The following is an 11,130-nucleotide window of genomic DNA, read 5'->3' on the forward strand; positions in this document are numbered from 1 at the left end:
CATACATTATCTTATTTGATTAGACCATAGTGGATTTGGAGTTGGAGTTTGGGTTCAAATTTTCACTCTGCCACTTACTGGATTTGTGATCTTGGTCACAATCTTTCTGGGTCTCAGACTCCTCATCTGTAAAATGAAGAGATTGGACTAGATGATTTCTGGGGTTCCTCTCACCTCTGACTCTATAATCCTGTGATCTTCGAGGCCACCCAATGAAATAAGTGTGATTATTATATCCCTATAGGACCTTTTGGTGAGCTCACCTGGAGTCACCAATTAGGATTTGTGTTCTGTGAAGCCAGAATCAAGTGTCATAAAGACTCAGTGAGCTCCAGTGAGTTGTTCTAGAGATTCAGGTTGTTAAGGGCGGGAGGCCTTAGGGAGGGGACTGTATTACTACTGTATTACCCAAGTTCTTTTCCTTGGGTAGAGCCAGGCCTGAGTTTTTGCTACAGTTACTGGAATAAGCTGTGATCACATCTGAATGCACTTTCCCTAGTCCTCTACCTTCTTACTGGCCCCCATTGGGGTTCTCTGGGACTAGGGGTGGAGGAAACAGCTAGAAGAACAAAGGTGAGTAGTACCTTGCAATAAAACAGGAAGCCAGAAAAAACAGGTTTGTAAGATTGATGACTTTGGGGCTTGTGTAACTTAGACTCGGACTCTCCCTTAAAATTATTGACATTCCTGATTGAGACTTTCAAGTTGCAGACATTCCCAAGTGTGCTATTAGCTCATGGCTAGCTGGTTCACCATCTTCCTAAATCTCTGCTGCCCTAATAATCTCCATACAGAGGAAAATCGTAAGCTATTAGGAGCTGGAAGGGACTTTGGAAATTATAATATAGTCATCCCCCCCCCCCCCGCCACACACCACACACACACACACACTTCTCCCTCAGTGGATAAGAACACTTGGCCAGGATTTAGGAAGACCAAGTTCAAATTTGTCCTCACATACTAACTACCTGTGTAATCCCAAGCATGTTATGTAACCATTTTCTGCCTCAGTTTTCTCATCTGTAAAATGGGAATAATGATATCACCTATTTCTCAGGAAGGAAAATGATTTTGAGGATAAAATGAGATAGTATTTGTAAAGCAATTTACTATTCTTAAAGCTATTATTATATTTACAGAGAAGGAAACAAACTCAAGGAAGGGAAGTGACTTTCCCAAAGTCACACAGGTAAGTAAATTGGCTAAACCAGAATTCCAGCTCAGATCTCTTGACCTTCAAGAGTTCTCATTCCCTTGTGTTACATAGAGAGTCTCAGCCACAGTATGAATTAGATTTGCTTTTCTTTCAGTCTATTCTCTAAATCTTAGTGTCTGATTCCTACAGACTTTTAGCTAATATCTGCAGTATCTTGAATCTCATTGTGTTATAACAAGAAACCACAAGGTCGCCCTACATCATGGGTGTGCATCCTGTGGCCTCGGGGCCACATGTGGCCCTCTAGGTCCTCAAGTGTGGCCCTTTGAGGGAATCTGTGAAGTTCGACCTCCAGGCCGAAGGTTCCCCACCCCTCCCTTATATTGTACTTTTCCTAGGGTGGGATTTGGGTTGGGGTGAGGGTTCTCTTTTTTTAGGAGGGGGAGGTCTTTTGTGTTTTAACATGGTAAGTTGGGATGTTGCAACCACGGTTTCCTGACTGATTCCCTCAAGCTGTGTAATAATATTTATATACAAATGCTGACTCTGTCTTTCCACCCAGGAAAACATCAGATGCTATTGAAAATCTTTTGTGTGTGTGTGTGTGTGTGTGTGTGTGTGACAGAAAACAGAGGGCTGGGGCTCACACATGCCTGTCTCCTTAAGCTTCTCTGGAGAGTGTTCTTGGAGTAGAAAGTAATTTTGATTTGTGTTTTTCAGTGACATCCCAATGATGCATGCAGGCAAATGAAGAAATATTTCAGAGCCCAAAGAGCCCAGTTCTGTCCAGAGGAGTCTCAGAATCATTGGTTATTATGGACTGGGAAAAGGAATACATTTTTGAGGGGGTTAGATTCAACCTCCTCTCAGGCCATCCACATTTCAGATACGGAGACATAAAAGACTCGGCTGTATTTCTAAACAAGCCCTTAGAATTTCTATGGTAAATGGGACCTCAGTGACACTCTTGATTAACCCTGAAAGGAAAAGATTGGAGCCGAGACAAATAAAGCGCCATTGAGATAAATTAGTCAAGGGCAGACTGAATAATTGTTCTTCTAGTTGGCTGAAAGCAATACATAGGATAATTCCTTTCATAACCAGTTACCCTCCTGAAATCCCACCTCCTCCAGGAAGCTTCCTCCATCTAATTGGGAGAGTGATGGTGATTTCCTTGACATATGACCCTGAGGCCTCCCCCTTCACTCACCACCCCACTTAATGCGTTTACTTAAGGCATTCATGTATTTAATTTATGCATCTGTTTAACTGTCTTCTCCTGGAGTAGACAGAGAGCTAGATTTGGAGTCAGAAGACTTGGGTTCTAGTCCCAGCTCTATCATTTATCGGCTGTGTGGTCTTAGGCTGGTCTCTTAAACCTCCCCCCCCCCTTTATTTGTGTGTAAGATAGAGACAGTAACAAATACACCATCAGCTTCTCAGAGCTGTGAAAAACTCAACATGTCAACAACAACCTGTGATTTCCTGGGCATGGCATTGCCTCTGCCAACATCAATCCTAGTCTGTCTGTGACTTAATGGGCAAGTCTGAGGTATCTGTCAAATGAATTGCCCAGGGTCACATAGCAAATAAATCTCAGAGGTGGGCCATGAACCCGTGTTCTGCTGACTCCAGGTCCAGCATGCTAGACTCTATAGCATCTACTTCTCTGTTGTAAGGAAAGTGCTTTGCAAACCTTAAATCATATGTGAGTGTGTCATTTTACATATATGTATGTATATGTACCATGTATAATACATATATTTCTGTATGATGACCTAGAAAAATATATGATATTTGACTGGACCTATGATTTTATCATTGTAGGGCAAATTATAGTCTTAGGGAGCTACCAGGGCACTGAGAGATTAGGTAATGTGCCAAGAGTCACACAGCTACTATGTGTCACAGGTAGGACTTGATCTCAGGTTTTTCTGACTACCCACCCCACCCTCTGATCATTCCACCAAGATTTTTCTTTCTGCTCCTCCTCCTCCTCCTCCTCCTCTTCCTCTTCCCTGTCTTTCTTCTCCTCATTATCATATCCTTTTTCAATATAGGCTGCCTTTTGAAATTAAATCATCTAATTGTGAAAGTGTCACACAACTTGCAATTTATTTTGTACTATGTCTATCATTGTGGTACAGCAAGCAGGTATTTAATGAAGACTTTACTGAAAAAACCCGGGTCCAGGCCCACCTCTGACACTTTATTGTATGACCTGGGGCAAGTACCTTCACTTTTCTGAGCCTTGGTTTCTTCATTCCTAAAAAGGCAATGGTGATACTGGCATTACTTACCCCCCAAGCTGGGAAGAAAATGTTGAAGCCTGTAGAAATGTGAACTATTATGATCTGATGGTGTGCCATGCTTTAGCTTTCATTTTTAAAACCCATATTTAAAAATTTGTGATCCCAAGGTTTTAATCCAGGTTAATTATTATCTAAGCAGATATACCATTTTTTTACTCTCAATGATTTATTTCCTTCAGAGCAATCAGAATTTATCAGTTTGTTTTGTTGTGCTGTGGTTTCTTCCCTCTCTCCCTCCCTCCATTCCTTCCTTCCTTCCTTCCTTCCTTCCTTCCTTCCTTCCTTCCTTCCTTCCTTCCTTCCTTCCTTCCCTTTTCCCCCCTCTTCCTTCCTTTTTTCCTTTCTTCCTTCTCAAATGCACAAACATCTGGGAAGAGGGACTGAAACCTGAGTGCTTTCCTCTACCCAATTTCTCTTGCTTTGCCAGAGAGATGGTAAGCAGCTAAAGCACTCTTTAATTTGTTTTCTCAAGAGCCTGCTCCCTCCCCCCAACTGGAAAAGAAGACATCCATTTTCTAATGGGCTCACAGCTGTCTCCAGCCTCCGGAAAGGCATCCCCGGAGCAGTCGGTGTGAAGTGGGTAGTTAATTCCAGGCCTTCCTGCCTTGAAGTGTCCCTGGGACTGGGGGCTTCACTGCATTCCCTTCACACCTGGCCTATATGGGGGAAGGCTGCCCAGAAGAGGCTTTGAGAAACAGCCAGGTTGGTGGGAGGTGAGAAACAGACAAATGCCCGAATATTGTCCTCCTTTTTCTTTTTCCTTAAATCTGATTGCTTTGCACCCTCCCCCCCACACACTCCCCTCGACACCCCGTGCCATCCCACCCCCCTCCATAGACAATTTGGTCCTGGTATTCCACCTTCTTTCATTATCCAATGCTGGAATGCTTTCTATTGGAAGGAGATAGCTCTGCTTTAAATTTCATGTGTTAGCTGCAATTTAGACAGACCGTTTCGAGGGAGAGAAAAACAGGCACCTATGCACGGATGTATGCCTAGTAAATTTCAACTATTATTTTTGTGTATAACATATTGTATAATGCAGCAAGCCTTAGACAGAGGAAAATTGTGGGGCAAACAAAAGTTGCTAGTGATGGTCCCTAATTGCCTCTTTCGGCATCCTTAGCCCCCTGAGGCTCCCACCTCCTGCTCTCGTGCTCTGCCCCCACCCAGCTTTCAGGAAAGGCTTTGATAAACTCATTCACTGGGGTGTGTAAATGACTGTGGAGTCTTCCTGTGTTACCCCTCCCAGGGGTATTTGCATTTTAAAACCTTTAGCCAAAGGGAATCTCCAATTCTGGAATTGGATACTTCTTGGAGCTGGGTGGAAGGAAATGTGTGGGAGAGAGGAGAGGTTGCATCTCTGGAATGGCCCCTCATGGGCAAAGCGGTCCCCTGCCTACTTTTGCAGCTGGTCCTGCTTCTGTATCATGTAAACTCCATTAAAGCCAGGGCCATGTCACATTTCTGATGCACTCTGGGTACTCAGGAAATGAGAAACCCTTGCAATGATGCAAATTTTAAAAGTAGAATTTTTATTGTTTCATTTTTGTCAATTTTTATCGTTAGTATTACCTTTAGTTCAGTTGGAAGGACAAGGACAAATGTTAGGAGACTCATGGAAGGAGCATAGATTCAGAACTATAAGGGACCTCAGAATCCTCTTGTCCAATTCCTTCCTTTCACAAGACACTGCATCTCTGCCCCTGGGCATTTTCTTTGGCTGTCCCGCAGGCTTGGAACTCTCTTCCTCCTCATTTCTGCCTCCTGGTGTCCCTGACTTCATTCAAGTCCCAGCTAAAATCCCAATTTCTGCTAGAAGCCTTTCCCAATTTCTCTTAATTATCTTGCCTTCACTCTGAGTTCCACTTATCCTGTATGCTATATGTTGATTGGATAGTGTTTGTCCACATTTGTCTGCATGTTGTCTCCCATTAGACTGTTAGCTCCTTGAAAGAGAGAACTATCTTGTATCCCCCGCGTTTAGCGAAGTATCTGGCACGTAGTAGGAAGTTAATAAACCTTGAATTCTTTACTGACAGGAAAATGATCAGGAGCAGTAGCCAAGGTTACCTAGGCAGTGAGAAGCAGAGGGTGGTGCTCTGACTCCCAGATCCAGAGTTCTTTCAGCTTACCCCACTCCCGCCCCAAATTGTTTATTCTTTCTGTAGACTTCGATGACACTCTTCCTCCCAATCTATGGGAAAAAGGGAGGAAGGATCTGCTTGAAGTTTAAGTTGCTGGGTATCATGCAGACTTTCAACGATTCTTTGTTTCCTCCCTGAGTGTATTAGGATTGAAATCCTCAGCACCTATGGTAGCCAAAAAGAACAATAACAACAGTAATAAGTACAGTTTGTGTAGTATGCCAAGTGCTTTACCTACACTATATCATTTGATCCTTACTCCCTACCTAGATGGCACAGTGGATGGAGTACTGGGTCTGGAGTCAGGAAGACCTGAGTTCAAATCCAGCTGCAGACACTTACTAGCAGTGTGACCCTGGGCAAGTCACTTAACTTGCCTCAGTGGCTTTACCTGTAAAATGGGGATAATAATAGCCCCTAACTCCCAGGGTTGTTGTGAAGAGCAGATGAGATAATTTTTGTAAAGTAGTTAGCACAGTGCCAGGCACACAGTAAGTGCGTATTAGCTATTATTACCCTATGTTGTTGTTGTTCAGTTGTATCTGACTCTTTGTGACCCTATTTGGGGTTTTCTTGGCAAAGATACTAGAATGATTCGCCATTTCCATCTCCAGCTCATTTGACAGATGAGGACCTGAGGCAAACAGGGTTAAGTGACTTGCCCAGGATCACATAGCTAGGAAGCGTCTGAGGCCGGATTTGAATTCAGGGCTCCCTCACTCTAGGCCAGGGGCTCTTTCCACTGTGCCACCTAGCTGCCCAATTACCCTGTAAGGTAGGTGCTTTCATTAGTACCATTTTACACATAAGGAAACCAAAGCTTTAAAAACCTGCCTTACCCAGAGTCATATAGAGAGGCAGGCCACCGTCTTAGTCCTTTGCTATACTGCCACAATGGACCCTAACCTTCCTTAGCCTTTGAGACTCCAGGGTCCCCCTCACACTGGATGGGGCATTAAGGGATCTAGAGTCAAGTTCTTCTTGACTTTAAAGTCCTTTATAACCTGGCCTCAGCTTACCTCTCCAGGCTTATTACCCATAATACCCCTTGTGATCCTTAATGTCTGGTTAAACTTGTTTTCTTGCTGTTGCTTATATATGACACTGCATTTCCTGTCTCCATATCTTTTTACTTAAATAGAACAGACTCACTCCTTCCCTCTGCCTCTTGGAAACCAGTCCCTCAGTCAGGAAGCATTTATTAATAATGTGCTAAGTGCCAGGTACGGGGCTAAGCAATGGGGATCCCCCCCAAAAAAAAATTAATTCGTGTCCTCAAAGAGCTCATGTTCTAATGAGTATACTGTAGTCTCCTTAAAGACTGGAGGAATACCTACATGAGACCTTTCCTGATCCCATCAGTTGCTAGCTTCTCCTTTTCCCCTTCCTCCAATCACCCTCTATCTATTTTTCATAACTCTTAAGTTTGAAGGGAGGGGGCATCAGAGCTCATCTTGTCTAGCCCTCTTATTTTTATGTTGAGAAAACTGGGGTCCAGGAAGGTTAAGTGACTTGTCCAAGGTGACACATGTTTATTACCTTAGAATATAAGATCCTTGAAAGAAGGGACTGTTTCACTTCTATCTTTGTATCCTCAGTGCCTGACATGGTGCCAAAGTCAGCTAGATGGCACAGTGGATAGAGCACCAAACCTGAAGTCAGGAAGACTCATCTTCCTGAGTCCAAATCTGGCCTCAGGCACTCACTAGCTCTGTGACCCTGGGCAAGTCATTTAACTCTGTTTGCCTCAGTTTCCTCATGAGTTTCCTCAGTAAAATGAGCTGGAAAAGGAAATGGCAAAGCACTTCAATATCTTTGTCAAGATAACAGGGTTATGAAGAGTCAGACTCGACTGAACAACAGCAAAGCACAATGCCTGGCACATAGTGGGCACTTTAATAAATGTACCAATTGATTTATTAGTAGAGGATGAAGTTGACAAGTAAGGCCTTGAAATTCCATCTCTTCTCAGGGGACTCTGACAAGGCTGGCTGCTGCTGTTGCTGCTGATGAAGATTTCACATCAAGTCCCAACACTGTGCTCCAGCCCTGGATGCAGCTAGGGTGAGAGAAGCATTTATCCCACAAATATCCTTGTGAAAGAGCTTCCCATTATAACAGAAGCCTTCTAATAGGGACCAGGAACCTAGAACAGAGGAAACTCCTATGCTCACATTTCCCTTAAAACTCTTTATTTTTTCACTTACTCCCTCCCTGCAAATCTATCCCAGCCCAGTTGAATGACCTTCATTATAGTTTTGTCGACTGTTACTACAGAATCTTTAGGGAAGGTTCCCCACCCCTGTCTTAGGAGAATTCTTTGTTTCTAGGGGAAGCTTTGGTGCGAAGACAAGCCCCAAGTCCTCCTCTTAAGTTATCATTTTCCTCCAACTTAAAAAAAAAATTCCCTCAAGCCAACAAGCCAGGATTTGGAAGTAACCACTTGGTTACTCAGCCTTAGCCCATACCTACTTGACCAATATAACTTCCTATACCAGAACTGAGGAAGAAGATGGGGTCAGTCAGAAAACAGATGTCAGCTTCCTGGGAATGACAGAAGCTGGTAGGGGAGTTGTTGACAGGCAGGTGGGTAACTGGGACTAGGTAGAATGATTTCATTTCCCTTTAATTATAGTTTCACAAAACCCACTTGGAAGCAGATTGAATGTGGGAAGCCAGGTGAGCAGATTGAAGAACTGAATGAAACCTTGCTGGTTGGGTGAGGGGAGGAGCCCTACTCTTGTCCCATTGTTGGATCAGACCAGAATTTAGAAAGACTTTATTATCTTTCCATTTTTCTAAAGTTCTAATGAAGTGGGGTTGCATTAGGGTGAAGTCAAACTCAGTCTCCTTTTTAAATCTTTCATTTTATTTTTCAATTAACAGGGATTTATTTTCTTTTACTCCCACCCCTGCCCTCCATTGAAAAGGAAAAAAAACCAAACTTAACAGACATGAATATTCAAGCAAAACAGATTCATGCCTTGGCCAAATGCAGTCTACATCTTGGATCTATCATCTCTCAAACTCTCATTAAAAAAATATTCCTATTATTCATTTTCTTATTTAGTAACAATTTATTAAGTACTTAATAGGTACTAGGTACTGTGATAGAACAGGGATAAAAACTCAAAAACAAAAAATTAGGTCTTATCTGTAAGTAGTTTATAATTTATGGAGGTAGGGGGGTGAGAATGTGTACATAGAAAAGTAAATATAAAGTAATATGAGGAAGGCCCCAACGTAGGTGTGTATGTGTGATGATGATGATGATGATGATGATGATGATGATGATGATGATGATGAAGAAGAAGAATCAGGAAAGGCATGTCCACCTGAGGTAAGGCTCGAAAGAAACTTGAAGAAAATAAGGGGTTCTAAGGGCAGCTAGCCCTAGCAGCTAGAACACTGGGCTTAGAATCATGAAGACTCCACTTCCTGAGTTCAAATCCAGCCTCAGACACTTCCTAGCTGTGTGACCCTGGGCAAGTCACTTGACCCTGTTTGTCTCAGTTTCCTCATCTGTCAAATGAATTGGAGAAGGAAATTGCAAACCACTTCAGTATGTTTTCTAAGAGAACCCCCAATGGGGTCATGAAGAATCGGACATGACTGCAATGGTTTAATAACAACAGGGGTTCTAAGGGAGAGGTGTGAAAGAGGGACAAGAGAAGGAATTTGATTTCCCTTTCCCCAACTTCCCACCCAGAAAAGGGAGGCTATGATTGGAGATTTGCTTGGTGTAATGGAAAGGCTATTTAAGGACGGAGAGTAGGAAGACCTAGATTTCAATCCTGGCTATGCTCCTTAGGTGTGTGGCCTCAGGCAAGTCACTTCCCCCATTTTTCATTTCCTCATTTATATAATGAAGGGGTTAGAGATGACCTCTGACGCCTTATGTTTCAGTGATTTACTCATCTCTTCCAGCCAAGTCCCTGGTTTTATTTTTTGTGGTCCTCCTGGACCTGTAGGTCTGACTGGGTGAATGAACACTATTGAGGCTTCCGGGTGGGGGAAAGTGATCAAGTTTAGATGGCTGCTGAGTAGGGGAGCAGCCGCCAGCCTTCCTCTTCCAGCCCATTCAAAGCAGTTTTAAATCGGATTAGCATTTCAACAAACATGTCTAGGTTTACTCTCCTCCCGAGGGAATCAAAGGGCCAAGGAAGAGCCTCCGCTGTTTGCTTTTCCTTTATGTAGAAATTTGGGTTGTGGCTATGGCCAGCTTTGGCAGTCTTCTCTCTCTCGCCCATCTCCCTTCTCCAACTTAGAACTTTTCTCACATGACTCTGCTCAGTGTTGTAGAATGTCAGAGCTGGAGCGGGCAGTAGAGATCTGAGAGCCCCCATTTGACAGAAAGGGGGTGGTTTCAAGGTCACACAGGTGTCACTGTGGAGCCCCACCTGGAACCCACATCTCTTTCTGCTACCATGCTACCTCCCCATTCCTGTTTTCTTAGGGTAGGAGAAAGATGGCACCAGCTGCTTCTCAGAGGCCCAAGGCATTAAACACAGGAATCTGACTGCAAGTGTCCTTTCCACTCTTGTCCCTTAGCTCAGCTGTTTTGGTCACCAATGCACTAGTGAAAGGGAAGAATGCTTTATCATGTGAAATAAAGGAAACACCTTGGTGCAAAGTGGAAAGAAGGATATGGCTCTGGAAGAGAAGACCTGGGTTTCAATCCAGGTTCTGACGTTTACTACCGATGTGACTGAGCAAGTCCCCTTCGTCTCTTTTGTTCTCAGTTTCCTTATCTATAAAATGAGGGGGTGGGTAGTATTCTTCATCTTTGACCCTCTAGAATCATGTTTGGTCATTGGATTGATTTGAGTTCTGAAGTCATGCAAAGTTGTTTTGTCTTTATAATGTTGTTATTGTATAAATGGTCCTCCTGGTTCTGCTCACTTCGCTCTGCATCAGTTCATACAAAACTTCTCAGGTTTCTCTGAAACCATCCCCTTTTGTCATTTCTTTTGGCAATGACAGAAGTGATGGACTCAAGATGTGGACATCCAAGGACATGGCTAATATAGGATTAGTTTTTCTGTACTATACATAACAAGAGTTTTGTTTTCATTTTTTTCCTCAATTGGTGGGGGGAGGTGGGAGGGAGAGAAAATAAATACCTATTCATTAATTTTTTTTTAAATGAGGAGATTGGATTAGATAACTGAATGACCAGCCACTGAGGTCTCTTCTAGCATTAGATCTATGAACCCTAGATGCTTAAATATCTCTTGCCTCCATTTTAAAGGGCTAGTAAATAGAACTGACTTCCTTTCCCTAACCCTAATGGTAGAGAAAACAATGAAGATGGGAAGTCTTTGCTCAATGTTTCAGAGGTAGATGGTCTGGGTGGATGGCTACTGGAGCTAGGCATGCAGAAAGTATAAAGGAGACATTTTTCTCTCCATCTTTTCTGCTGATACTTCCCAGTCATTTCAGTGAGATGTTTTCCGTACATTCAGTTTCATAATCTTTTCTCACAACAAAATAATAATCCAAGACATTTCTCACC

The 11,130-nt window shown here is 43.1% G+C and overlaps 1 long non-coding RNA gene across 1 annotated transcript; it reads left to right on the forward strand.

The window, feature by feature from the left end:
* Nucleotides 1-891: 891 nt before the first annotated feature.
* On the forward strand, nucleotides 892-10,146 carry LOC110220936 (uncharacterized). The gene is made up of 4 exons (XR_013484867.1): nucleotides 892-1,189; nucleotides 1,877-4,181; nucleotides 7,588-7,679; nucleotides 8,502-10,146. It is a non-coding gene; the product is annotated as an uncharacterized LOC110220936 (long non-coding RNA).
* Nucleotides 10,147-11,130: the final 984 nt, after the last annotated feature.

This window comes from Phascolarctos cinereus, unplaced genomic scaffold, assembly GCF_003287225.1.
Source record: "Phascolarctos cinereus isolate Bilbo 61053 unplaced genomic scaffold, phaCin_HiC Scaffold_2;HRSCAF=192, whole genome shotgun sequence".
Classification (NCBI taxonomy): Eukaryota; Metazoa; Chordata; class Mammalia; order Diprotodontia; family Phascolarctidae; genus Phascolarctos; species Phascolarctos cinereus.